Raw genomic sequence first — 14,471 nt, 5'->3', positions numbered from 1 at the left:
TATTTGGCGCAACTAACAACAATGGAATATGGATCAAGAAACCTACAGAGGAACTGTACAAACATACGGAGACAATCACACAAAAGATTAGAAAACGCAGACTACAATTCTATGGGCACCTATACAGAATGCCATCACACAGGCTGACCAAACAGATCTTTGACTGGGTAACCACTAGAAACAACAAATGGGTGGCAGAGGTAGAAAACGACCTGAACCAACTCAACATAACAGCGGACACAATAAAGGACAGAATAAAATTCAGAAACATCATTAAGAAAAGTAAACTACATGAGATACAATGTGACAAACGAACAGGCATAAAATGGACCGAAGAACGCAAGCAAGATCACAGCCAGAAGATGAAAGAAATATGGGCAACAAAAAAGTCAATCAAGATGAAGCCGAAGACGCAAAGCCGACAAGAGGCATGGACAAAGGACCGGAAACAGAAACACAGAGAGCGAATGAGGGAAGTTTGGGCAGCAAAAGGAACTGGCCATGTAGTTTAGTCCAAATGCGCTCTTTAAGGGCAAAACACCAATAATAATAATTATATATATATATATATATATATATATATATATATATATATATATATATATACACTCCTGGAAATTGAAATAAGAACACCGTGAATTCATTGTCCCAGGAAGGGGAAACTTTATTGACACATTCCTGGGGTCAGATACATCACATGATCACACTGACAGAACCACAGGCACATAGACATAGGCAACAGAGCATGCACAATGTCGGCACTAGTACAGTGTATATCCACCTTTCGCAGCAATGCAGGCTGCTATTCTCCCATGGAGACGATCATCGAGATGCTGGATGTAGTCCTGTGGAACGGCTTGCCATGCCATTTCCACCTGGCGCCTCAGTTGGACCAGCGTTCGTGCTGGACGTGCAGACCGCGTGAGACGACGCTTCATCCAGTCCCAAACATGCTCAATGGGGGACAGATCCGGAGATCTTGCTGGCCATGGTAGTTGACTTACACCTTCTAGAGCACGTTGGGTGGCACGGGATACATGCGGACGTGCATTGTCCTGTTGGAACAGCAAGTTCCCTTGCCGGTCTAGGAATGGTAGAACGATGGGTTCGATGACGGTTTGGATGTACCGTGCACTATTCAGTGTCCCCTCGACGATCACCAGTGGTGTACGGCCAGTGTAGGAGATCGCTCCCCACACCATGATGCCGGGTGTTGGCCCTGTGTGCCTCGGTCGTATGCAGTGCTGATTGTGGCGCTCACCTGCACGGCGGCAAACACGCATACGACCATCATTGGCACCAAGGCAGAAGCGACTCTCATCGCTGAAGACGACACGTCTCCATTCGTCCCTCCATTCACGCCTGTCGCGACACCACTGGAGGCGGGCTGCACGATGTTGGGGCGTGAGCGGAAGACGGCCTAACGGTGTGCGGGACCGTAGCCCAGCTTCATGGAGACGGTTGCGAATGGTCCTCGCCGATACCCCAGGAGCAACAGTGTCCCTAATTTGCTGGGAAGTGGCGGTGCGGTCCCCTACGGCACTGCGTAGGATCCTACGGTCTTGGCGTGCATCCGTGCGTCGCTGCAGTCCGGTTCCAGGTCGACGGGCACGTGCACCTTCCGCCGACCACTGGCGACAACATCGATGTACTGTGGAGACCTCACGCCCCACGTGTTGAGCAATTCGGCGGTACGTCCACCCGGCCTCCCTCATGCCCACTATACGCCCTCGCTCAAAGTGTATATATCTTCAAGTTAACTACAACAACTAAATATCTCTAAAACGGCACATCGTAAGAAAAAAATGTTCTGGGTGAAAAGTTGATATTAATAAAGGGGACATTTGTCTTTGTGCTACGGCTGGCCAACCCGTAACCTACTCTGCTGCTTGGGCCACCTCCCCCCCCCCCCCCCCCACTTTATTGCTTATTCGGATTTTGCACTAAAATATACGTTCGGTTTACTCAAACTACACTACTGGCCATTAAAATTGCTACACCAAGAAGAAATGCAGATGATAAACAGGTATTCATTGGACAAATATATGATACTAAAACTGACATGTGATTACATTTTCAAGCAATTTGGGTGCATAGATCCTGAGAAATCAGAACCCAGAACAACCACCTCTGGCCTTAACAACGGCCTTGATACGCCTGTGCATTTAGTCAAACAGAGCTTGGATGGCGTGTACAGGTACAGCTGCCCATACAGCTTCAACACGATACCACAGTTCATCAAGAGTAGTGACTGGCGTATTGTGACGAGCCAGTTGCTCCACCATTGACTAGACGTTTTCAATTGGTGAGAGATGTCGAGAATGTGCTGGCCAGGGCAGCAGTCGAACATTTTCTGTATCCAGAAAGGCCCGTACAGGACCTGCAACATGCGGTCGTGCATTATCCTGCTAGAATGTAGGGTTTCGCAGGGATCGAATGAAGGGTAGAGCCACGGGTCGTAACACATCTGAAATGTAACGTCCACTGTTCAAAGAGCCGTCAATGCGAACAAGAGGTGACCGAGACGTGTAACCAATGGCACCCCATACCATCACGCCAGGTGACACGCCAGTATGGCGATGACAAATACACGCTTCCAATGTGCGTTCACCGCGATGTCACCAAACACGGATGCGACCATCTTGATGCTGTAAACAGAACCTGGATTCATCAGAAAAAATGACGTTTTGCCATTCGTGCACCCAGGTTCGTCGTTGAGTACACCATCGCAGGCGCTCCTGTCTGTGATGCAGCGTGAAGGGTAACCGCAGCCGTGGCCTCCGAGCTGATAGTCCTTGCTGCTGCAAACGTCTTCGAACTGTTCGTCAGATAGTTGTTGTCTTGCAAACGCCCCCATCTGTTGACTCAGGGATCGAGACGTGGCTGCACGATCCGTTACAACCATGCGGATAAGATGCCTGTCATCTCGACTGCTAGTGATACGAGGCCGTTGGGATCCAGCACGGCGTTCCGTATTACCCTGCTGAACCCACTGATTCCATATTGTGCTAACAGTCATTGGATCTCGACCAACGCGAGCAGCAATGTCGCGATACGATAAACCGCAATCGCGATAGGCTACAATCCGAACCTTTATCAAAGTCGGAAACGTGATGGTACGCATTTCTCCTCCTTACACGAGGCATCACAACAACGTTTCACGAGACAACGCGGGCAGCTGCTGTTTGTGTATGAGAAATCGGTTGGAAACTTTCCTCATGTCAGCACGTTGTAGGTGTCACCACCAGCGCCAACCTTATGTGAATGCACTGAAAAGCTAATCATTTGAATATCGCAGCATCTTCTTCCTGTCGGTTAAATTTCTCGCCTGTAGTACGTCATATTCGTGGTGTAGCAATTTTAATGGCCAGTAGTGTATTGTTTCTCATTCATGGTATGTGGCACTGTAATCGAGAAGTATGAATTGTGCCTGTTGTTGCAACTAACAACAGAAGTATTTTATTCTACATTTCATTTGCAATATAAATGTAAATCTTTGTGTTCTGACGGTGGGTATTTATGACCATAATTTACTTTAATGTTGTAAGTTAGTTTGTAAAATACGATATGGACAGCCATTTCAGCGTATGGTTTGAAATTACGTTTAGATTGATCCAGGAACAATAATGTGGGTGTAATAGTTGATATTGGAGAGCCCCATAGCCTTTCACCATTGGAGTGCTTGATGTCAGTGAGTCCCTTGGCTGTCACCACTGGGGCACTTGATTTCGGCGAATATTCTTGGCTGGTGCACGTTTCACTATCACTTCTCAGTCAATTTACGTTATCGATACAATTGTGGTTTGTATTCCGCCGTTAGTCGCCGTAGAGGAAAACTACGTTACCACACAAGTATCTTATTTGTCGGAAATGCCAATGCCTAGCCATATTATTTGTACTGTACAATCGCATTTTCAACACTCAAGTACCGTTTGAACATCGATAGCAACTGTTACAACACAAACTTGACCCCACCTACACAGGAGGGGCAGGCCGCGGTGGCCGAGCGGTTCTAGGCGCATCAGTCAGGAACTGCGCGACTGCTACGGTCGCAGGTTCGAATCCTGCCTCGGGCATGGATGTGTGTGATGTCCTTCGGTTAGTTAAGTCTAAGTAGTTGTAAGTTCTAGGAGACTGATGACCTCAGATGTTAAGTGCCATAGTGCTCAGAGCCATTTGAACCATTTTACACGGAAGGGTGGTTACTAAGTGGCCAGTTGTAGCACTGACGGATGTCCCTTTAATATTAACTTTTCACCTAGAACATTATTTTTGTACAATCCGTCGTTTTCGAGATATCTACTTCTCTGAAGTTAAACAAACATCCTGTATAAGATTTGACTTCTAGTGAATCTGGAAACCGAACTAACTACTGTAGATAAAATAAATGTGTGCTAAAATTCCAGAAAACAGTCTCTGTTGTTGCATAAACTGTGGCATAATATATTGCTGATCTCGTTGAAGAGATGAATTATAAACTGTTTACATCAAATTAAATTATAATTACGTTTTATTCTTAATAATTAATAACCCTCCCTGTTTCTAATGCAGCCTGGTATCAGCAAACTATGATATGTATCTCCAGAATAATCAAAGCTGGATTCTTGCAGTTTTCCACTTCGTCTGTCACCAGTTTCCTGCGGAGCAAAAATTCAAACCACATTATTTAATAATATATAATTATCTAATAACCGTCATAAAATTTATCTCATAATCAGGCTGTCTATTTTTTCTCCAATTTATAAATGTAGAACCGAAATAGTACATGACTTTTGTATCCTGATCATTAATGCGGAAAAATTAGTTATCAGTTAATATGTATCTGAGCATCACATCATGGCATCAGTGCGATAAACATGTAAACCTAGAGCAACCCTGAGAAGGAACTATGTTCTCCACATCTCCTAGAAGCTGTTACTTTAACAATTTTCAGAGCATAATTTCTACTGGCAAGCATGGAATGTCTGACCATAGAAACACTTTATTTATTTGCATCCCTGGCACATCTCCTAATATTTCTATCAATCATGAAAATTTTTTGGCGAGTTAATTTACGTTTGGTAATTTTCTTATGGAATTCAGTGTACTTATCACTATCTATTTTTACAGGATGTCGCGACAGTCTTTCATCTGTTCGTTTCATGTGACCTCCTACATACATGAACAGAACTCTTTGATGATTATTGTTCTTGCATTAGTGTGCTTAGGTTAGGTCAGATATTCTTTTTGTTCCATAGATCCATAGTGAGGAGATCTCCATGCGAGTCATAAAAGAAGAACAAATAACACACTGCGCAACAGAATAAAAGGATCACTTTTTCGAAACCCCGTAATTGAATTTTATCCATAATGGATGCTGCTGAACTCCGTGACTGTTCCTTTATAGGAAGTAATTGCCTCCCATTGCAACGCATAAGTTTGAAACTTGGCGCAAAAGTGCCTACAATCTACCTCTGTAACGGTGCAAGAGTGTGGCGCCCTGCGACACACCCTCGGTGTCGAAGACGCTTCAAACAGGAAGTTGTCGACACATGCGACGAAAGGACGGAGTTCAGACGTTGATGTGATGTGTAAAGTGGGTTAATGATGCCACATTGGCACCAAATTTCACCACAGTTCAACCCAACGCCACTATTGAGGTACCACACGATGGGAAGATCGCCACAACCTCTCTTACCTACATTTCGTTGCTCTTTTTAAGCCCCTGCGATGGTGATCAGATCTACGACGCCCACAGTTGAAATCAACGCTTTTTTCTTATGATGGCGAGGAAAACATTGCAGACAGACTCTCACTCAGAATCGAAGCGCAAAGTCCTCAGGGGCTGGCATAATGTGTGTCAATGAAACCACCCCTTTTCTTGCGACTTTGATTCCCATACATTTCGCTGTCGAAAACGATAGTTTGTAGGGCGAGGAGAGCAGGCAGACGGGACAATTTTTGATACCGCTTTCTTCTCTCTGACACTTCAGCGCTTTTCTGAGGACGTCGTGGGCCAGCAGTCCCATTGGACGTGATCTCACCCGTTTGGAGTACAGTGTGACAGCAATTTTCGATCTGGTGTACAGGGTGGAACCTATAGGGACCGTTCAAAACCATTCGACGAAATTTGGACTTGAAACGAAGCAGCAAAATGTGCTTAAGCTTTTTCAGTGCTCCTGTTTCACGCCCTTCTGTGACGTGCTCACAGAGGGGTGCTACACTGACACATGCGGGAATAAAATGGCAAAATGCCTTTCCGAGACTTCTCGAACCCCCTGTCCCGCCTCCCCTCCACAGTTCGGCAAAACCCTTGGTGGCACCCACCCACATTTATTGAGAATTTTAAAATGTGCCATTACAGAGAAAACCCGCAAAGTAATCCTAAGTGCCTGCAAATAGGCAACTAGCATCTGAGGTGCGTCAAGTGGTTTCCTACCTGCAAGGCGCCTAGTGCTGCTTTGCAGGTTTTCTCCGTAAAGGCACATTCATAAAATTCTCAATAAATATGGGTGGCCTCACAAGACGAGGTGAAATGTGGGCCAGAGGAGCAGCGACGACCTTCCCCTCAAGTCACAAATCCACGGGGGCGTTGCACAGAACTGTGGTGAAATTTGGTGCGAATGTGACATCATTAACACACATCAGCTTCTGAGCTATCGCGACGGGAAGCAATTACTGGGTTTCGAAAAACAGATCTTTCAATTCTGTTGCACAGTATAACTTTTACAAGAAAAAGAGAGATATTAATGTTCTTTTCAGCGATCCTAAGTACAACGTTACTTACGGATGTATAATAAGTAAGAAATGAGAAACATATTTCTTTTAAAAATTAATAGCAAACTTTTCACAAATATACAGGGTGTTACAAAAAGGTACGGCCAAACTTTCAGGAAACATTCCTCACACACAAATAAAGAAAAGATGTTATGTGGACATGTGTCCGGAAACGCTTAATTTCCATGTTAGAGCTCATTTTAGTTTCGTCAGTATGTACTGTACTTCCTCGATTCTGATGATCAAATTGTAAATTTTCACAATCAACATGTGTGGGCTGACAAGAATCCGCACGCAATTGTGCAATCACGTCATCAACACAGATTTTCTGTGAACGTTTGGGCAGGCATTGTTGGTGATGTCTTGATTGGGCCCCATGTTCTTCCACCTACGCTCAATGGAGCACGTTATCATGATTTCATACGGGATACTCTACCTGTGCTGCTAGAACATGTGCCTTTACAAGTACGACACAACATGTGGTTCATGCATGATGGAGCTCCTGCACATTTCAGTCGAAGTGTTCGTACGCTTCTCAACAACAGATTCGGTGAGCGATGGATTGGTAGAGGCAGACCAATTCCATGGCCTCCACGCTCTCCTGACCTCAACCCTCTTGACTTTCATTTATGAGGGCATTTGAAAGCTCTTGTCTACGCAACCCCGGTACCAAACGTAGAGACTCTTCGTGCTCGTATTGTGGACGGGTGTGATACAATACGCCATTCTCCAGGGCTGCATCAGCGCATCAGGGATTCCATGCGACGGAGGGTGGATGCATGTATCCTCGCTAACGGAGGACATTTTGAACATTTCCTGTAACAAAGTGTTTGAAGTCACGCTGGTACGTTCTGTTGCTGTGTGTTTCCATTCCATGATTAATGTGATTTGAAGAGAAGTAATAAAATGAGCTCTAACATGGAAAGTAAGCGTTTCCGTACACATGTCCACATAACATATTTTCTTTTTTTGTGTGTGAAGAATGTTTCCTGAAAGTTTGGCCGTACCTTTTTGTAACACCCTGTATAAATGTACAACACACTGAAGTTCATATGATAATCCTTACTCTACTACAGCCATTCACCATTATACAGATAATCAGTTTTCAAAACTTATTTACATTGCTCATATTACTGCACTGGAGATATGTGGAAGTCATATGTTACATAATGCTCACATTAGCTGATATTATTAACAACATTACATCAGTTAGTGCCCCTATGAAATACATCAGTGGAGGAAAAGGAGTTGACCATCAATAAATCTCTTCACGTTGGTGTGTAGAATGTATGAGTCGGGCGACATACCATCTGACTTTTGGAAAAGCATCACCACACAGTTCCGAAGACGGCAAAAGCTGAAAAGTGCGAGAATTACGGCACAATCAGCTTAACAGCTCATCCATCCAAGTTGCTTGCAAGAATAATACACAGAAGAATGGAAAAGAAAACTGAAGATGCGCTGCCGGCCGCGGTGGTCTCGCGGTTCTAGGCGCGCAGTCCGGAACCGTGCGACTGCTATGGTCGCAGGTTCGAATCCTGCCTCGGGCATGGATGTGTGTGATGTCCTTAGGTTAGTTAGGTTTAAGTAGTTCTAAGTTATAGGGGACTGATGACTTTAGATGTTAAGTCCCATAGTGCTCAGAGCCATTTGAACCATTTTTTTGAAGATGCGCTAGATGACGATCAGTTTATCTTTGGGAAAGGTAAAGGAACGAGACAGGCAATTCTGACGTTGCGGTTAATAATGGAAGCAAGACTAAAGAAAAATCAAGACTCGTTCATAGGATTTGTAGACCTGGAAGAAGCGTTCGACAATGTAAAATGGTGCAGGACGTTCGAAATTCTGAGAAAAGTAGGGGTAAGCTATAGGGAGAGACGGGTCATATACATTACGTACAACAGCCAAGAGGGAATAATAGAGTGGACGATAAAGAACGAAGTGCTCGTATTAAAAAGGGTTAAGACAAGGATGTACCCTTTCGTCCATACTGTCCAACCTGTACATCGAGGAAGCAATGATGGAAATAAAAGAAAGGTTCAGGAGTGGAATTAAAATTCAAGGTGAAAGGATGTCAGTGATACGATTCGCCGATGACATTGCTATCCTGAGTGAAAGTGAAGAGGAATTACATGAAATTCTGAACGGAATGAACAGTCTAATGAGTACAGTGTATGGATTGAGAGTAAGAAGAAGACGAAGGTAATGAGAAGTAGTAGAAATGAGAACAGCGAGAAATTGAACATCAGGGTTGATGGTCACGAAGTAGATGGAGTTAAGTAATTATGCTACCTAGGCAGTAAAATAACCAATGACGGACGGAGCAAGGAGGACATTAAAAGCAGACTAGACATGGCAAAAAGGGCATTCCTGGCCAAAAGAAGTCTTCTAATATTTGAGAGAAGAGAATCGAAGCATTTGAGATGTGGTGCTACAGACGAATGTTGAAAATTAGGTGGATTCATAAGGCAAGGAATGAGAAGGTTCTGTGCAGAATCAGAGATGAAAGGAATATGTGAAAAACACTGATAAGGAGAAGGGACAGGATGATAGGACATCTGTTAAGACATGAGGGAATGACTTCCATGATACTAGAGGGAGCTGTAGAGGCCAAAAACTGTAGAGGAAGACAGAGATTGGAACACATCCAGCAAATAATTGAGGACGTAGGTTGCAAGTGCTACTCTGAGATGAGGAGGTTAATAGTAGACACCTTTCTGTGGCTTTAAATCTTTATGAAGATTATTTTTATTTTTGGTATTGATTCCAAGAACTGACTTTTTGGATTTAAGAAGGCGTGTATTATTTATCACAAATTTCATTAAGTAATAATTATATTGCTAAGCACTATTGAATATCTTTGCACAGGCCTCTTCAGGACAGTTTGAGTTCACACTGCATATATTTTGATCTGGAGTGTCTCCTATTTTAATACTATTGCGTTGGTATTATTGCTCAGGCTGTGCAATTATTCTTATTTAATTTTGTGGTTGTTCTTTATTTATGTGATTGTATTGTAAGACTTTTAGAATGAATTCTCATTAGATATGAAATGAAATACTTACAATCTATCCCTGCTTTATTAGAGTATTTAACAAGCTACCTAATCAGAGAGTTACAGACTGTCTAAACCGTGATGTATTCACATTCGTAAGTCAAAAGCATAGCAGTTCAAGACGAAATGACACTGAACAATGGCTGTAAAATTTTCATCTGACTTCCTATCTGCTTAGAGTATTCTTTAACATCATGACAGCTTTGGGGCAGTGGAGTACACATAGGCTAAGATAGAAGGTAGTGTTTACCGTTAAACAATTCAAGTGAAAGTTTTATATTTCTGAAAATGCTATAGAGGCTGCGTTGAAAAATTTAAGCTGTTCGAATCTGAATGCTTTCTTTTTGAAAAATATTCGAGAAAGTAGAAACATTTCATTTAGTACCAACAAAAATCGCATATGTCTTGGAAATTATTCCTTATACCTCAATGAATTTAAATAAGATATCAGAGCAATGTGTAGCAGGAGGCTCTTACTGTTTTAACCACCCCCCTCCCCCGCAAAAAATAGGAGTTGCCAACTTCAGTAATTAATACTAAACTTTATAGCTGCGAAGGAGAGCTGGTAATTAAGCATTTCTCTGTATCATTAATGAAACAAATGCTCAGTGGACTTTGTTCACGCACAAAAAGATTCACATTAGAACTGAGATAACCGGGCAGTTTGAGTCAGTTAAACACATTATGTATTACAATGAAATGAATACCCTTAGCTGCATACAGGCGTTGATATAAATCAGTGGGGACAGTTGAAAATGTGTGCCCCGACCGGGACTCCAACCCGGGATGTCCTGCTTACATGGCAGACGCTCGATCCATCTTTTTTTCATTTTGTTCGATATTGTTCGTTGCATGTGGTCTGGTCGGACGTCATATGACATCCGTTCAAGTTGACCGTTGATTCCTTTACTTAGTCTTTTTCTTTTTTTTTTTTTTTTTTCCAGGGAGCTACCGGGTCTTTGACCGAACACGCTGGGCTACCAAGGACACAGAGAATAGTGCGACTGCATTGACTTATCTCTGGCACGCCTCCCGTGAGACCCACATTTGCAACTTATTGTCCCGCGCTGTATTCATAATGCCGCTGCCCATCATACTTATTAACTTATTACTCGCGGCTTTACTGCCGATTCCCGTAAGAGTTCGGGCACTGTTTGTGCATCCGCACAGAAGATGGTCAAATGGCCAGTGACCTGCAACCACAACGGAGGGGTATCTGTTGAGAGGCCAGACAAACATGTGGTTCCTGAAGAGGGGCAGCAGCCTTTTCAGTAGTTGCAGGGGCAACAGTCTGGGTGATTGACTGATCTGGCCTTGTAACATTAACCAAAACGGCCTTGCTGTGCTGGTACTGCGAACGGCTGAAAGCAAGGGGAAACTACAGCCGTAATTTTTCCCGAGGACATGCAGCTTTACTGTATGATTAAATGATGATGGCGTCCTCTTGGGTAAAATATTCCGGAGGTGAAATAGTCCCCCATTCGGATCTCCGGGCGGGGACTACTCAAGAGGACGTCGTTATCAGGAGAAAGAAAACTGGCATTCTACGGATCGGAGCGTGGAATGTCAGATCCCTTAATCGGGCAGGTAGGTTAGAAAATTTAAAAAGGGAAATGGATAGGTTAAAGTTAGATATAGTGGGAATTAGTGAAGTTCGGTGGCAGGAGGAACAAGACTTTTGGTCAGGTGATTACAGGGTTATAAATACAAAATCAAATAGGGGTAATGCAGGAGTAGGTTTAATAATGAATAAAAAAAATAGGAGTGCGGGTTAGCTACTACAAACAGCATAGTGAACGCATTATTGTGGCCAAGATAGACACAAAGCCCATGCCTACTACAGTAGTACAAGTTTATATGCCAACTAGCTCTGCAGATGATGAAGAAATTGATGAAATGTATGACGAGATAAAAGAAATTATTCAGGTAGTGAAGGGAGACGAAAATTTAATAGTCATGGGTGACTGGAATTCGTCAGTAGGAAAAGGGAGAGAAGGAAACATAGTAGGTGAATATGGATTGGGGGGAAGAAATGAAAGAGGAAGCCGCCTTGTAGAATTTTGCACAGAGTATAACTTAATCATAGCTAACACATGGTTCAAGAATCATAAAAGAAGGTTGTATACCTGGAAGAATCCTGGAGATACTAATAGGTATCAGATAGATTATATAATGGCAAGACAGAGATTTAGGAACCAGGTTTTAAATTGTAAGACATTTCCAGGGGCAGATGTGGATTCTGACCACAATCTGTTGGTTATGAACTGCAGATTGAAACTGAAGAAACTGCAAAAAGGTGGGAATTTAAGGAGATGGGACCTGGATAAACCGACTAAACCAGAGGTTGTAGAGAGTTTCAGGGAGAGCATAAGGGAACAATTGACAGGAATGGGGGAAAGAAATACAGTAGAAGAAGAATGGGTAGCTCTGAGGGATGAAGTAGTGAAGGCAGCAGACGATCAAGTAGGTAAAAAGACGAGGGCTAATAGAAATCCTTGGGTAACAGAAGAAATATTGAATTTAATTGATGAAAGGAGAAAATATAAAAATGCAGTAAATGAAGCAGGCAAAAGGGAATACAAACGTCTCAAAAATGAGATCGACAGAAAGTGCAAAATGGCTAAGCAGGGATGGCTAGAGGACAAATGTAAGGATGTAGAGGCTTGTCTCACTAGGGGTAAGATAGATACTGCCTTCAGGAAAATTAAAGAGACCTTTGGAGAGAAGAGAACCACTTGTATGAATATCAAGAGCTCAGATGGCTACCCAGTTCTAAGCAAAGAAGGGAAGGCAGAAAGGTGGAAGGAGTATACAGAGGGTTTATACAAGGGCGATGTACTTGAGGACAATATTATGGAAATGGAAGAGGATGTAGATGAAGACGAAATGGGAGATAAGATACTGCGTGAAGAGTTTGACAGAGCACTGAAAGACCTGAGTCGAAACAAGGCCCCGGGAGTAGACAACATTCCATTAGAACTACTGATGGCCTTGGGAGAGCCAGTCATGACAAAACTCTACCATCTGGTGAGCAAGATGTATGAGACAGGCGAAATACCCACAGACTTCAAGAAGAATATAATAATTCCAATCCCAAAGAAAGCAGGTGTTGACAGATGTGAAAATTACCGAACTATCAGTTTAATAAGTCACAGCTGCAAAATACTAACGCGAATTCTTTACAGACGAATGGAAAAACTGGTAGAAGCGGACCTCGGGGAAGATCAGTTTGGATTCCGTAGAAATGTTGGAACACGTGAGGCAATACTAACCTTACGACTTATCTTAGAAGCTAGATTAAGAAAAGGCAAACCTACGTTTCTGGCATTTGTAGACCTAGAGAAAGCTTTTGACAACGTTAACTGGAATACTCTCTTTCAAATTCTGAAGGTGGCAGGGGTAAAATACAGGGAGCGAAAGGCTATTTACAATTTGTACAGAAACCAGATGGCAGTTATAAGAGTCGAGGGGCATGAAAGGGAAGCAGTGGTTGGGAAAGGAGTGAGACAGGGTTGTAGCCTCTCCCCGATGTTATTCAAAATGGCTCTGAGTACTATGGGACTTAACATCTATGGTCATCAGTCCCCTAGAACTTAGAACTACTTAAACCTAACTAACCTAAAGACATCACATAACACCCAGTCATCACGAGGCAGAGAAAATCCCTGACCCCGCCGGGAATCGAACCCGGGAACCCGGGCGTGGGAAGCGAGAACGCTACCACACGACCACGAGCTGTGGACCCGATGTTATTCAATCTGTATATTGAGCAAGCAGTAAAGGAAACAAAAGAAAAATTCGGAGTAGGTATTAAAATTCATGGAGAAGAAGTAAAAACTTTGAGGTTCGCCGATGATATTGTAATTCTGTCAGAGACAGCAAAGGACTTGGAAGAGCAGTTGAACGGAATGGACAGTGTCTTGAAAGGAGGATATAAGATGAACATCAACAAAAGCAAAACGAGGATAATCGAATGTAGTCAAATTAAATCGGGTGATGCTGAGGGTATTAGATTAGGAAATGAGACACTTGAAGTAGTAAAGGAGTTTTGCTATTTAGGGAGTAAAATAACTGATGATGGTCGAAGTAGAGAGGATATAAAATGTAGACTGGCAATGGCAAGGAAATCGTTTCTGAAGAAGAGAAATTTGTTAACATCGAGTATAGATTTAAGTGTCAGGAAGTCGTTTCTGAAAGTATTTGTATGGAGTGTAGCCACGTATGGAAGTGAAACATGGACGATAACCAGTTTGGACAAGAAGAGAATAGAAGCTTTCGAAATGTGGTGCTACAGAAGAATGCTGAAGATAATGTGGGTAGATCACGTAACTAATGAGGAGGTATTGAATAGGATTGGGGAGAAGAGAAGTTTGTGGCACAACTTGACTAGAAGAAGGGATCGGTTGGTAGGACATGTTTTGAGGCATCAAGGGATCACAAATTTAGCATTGGAGGGCAGCGTGGAGGGTAAAAATCGTAGAGGGAGACCAAGAGATGAATACACTAAGCAGATTCAGAAGGATGTAGGTTGCAGTAGGTACTGGGAGGTGAAGAAGCTTGCACAGGATAGAGTAGCATGGAGAGCTGCATCAAACCAGTCTCAGGACTGAAGACCACAACAACAACAACATATATATATATATATATATATATATATATA

The sequence above is a fragment of the Schistocerca nitens genome, chromosome 2 (assembly GCF_023898315.1).
Source record: "Schistocerca nitens isolate TAMUIC-IGC-003100 chromosome 2, iqSchNite1.1, whole genome shotgun sequence".
Taxonomy (NCBI): domain Eukaryota; kingdom Metazoa; phylum Arthropoda; class Insecta; order Orthoptera; family Acrididae; genus Schistocerca; species Schistocerca nitens.
The sequence above is the reverse complement of the archived record's forward strand: the minus strand, read 5'-3'. Positions refer to the sequence as shown.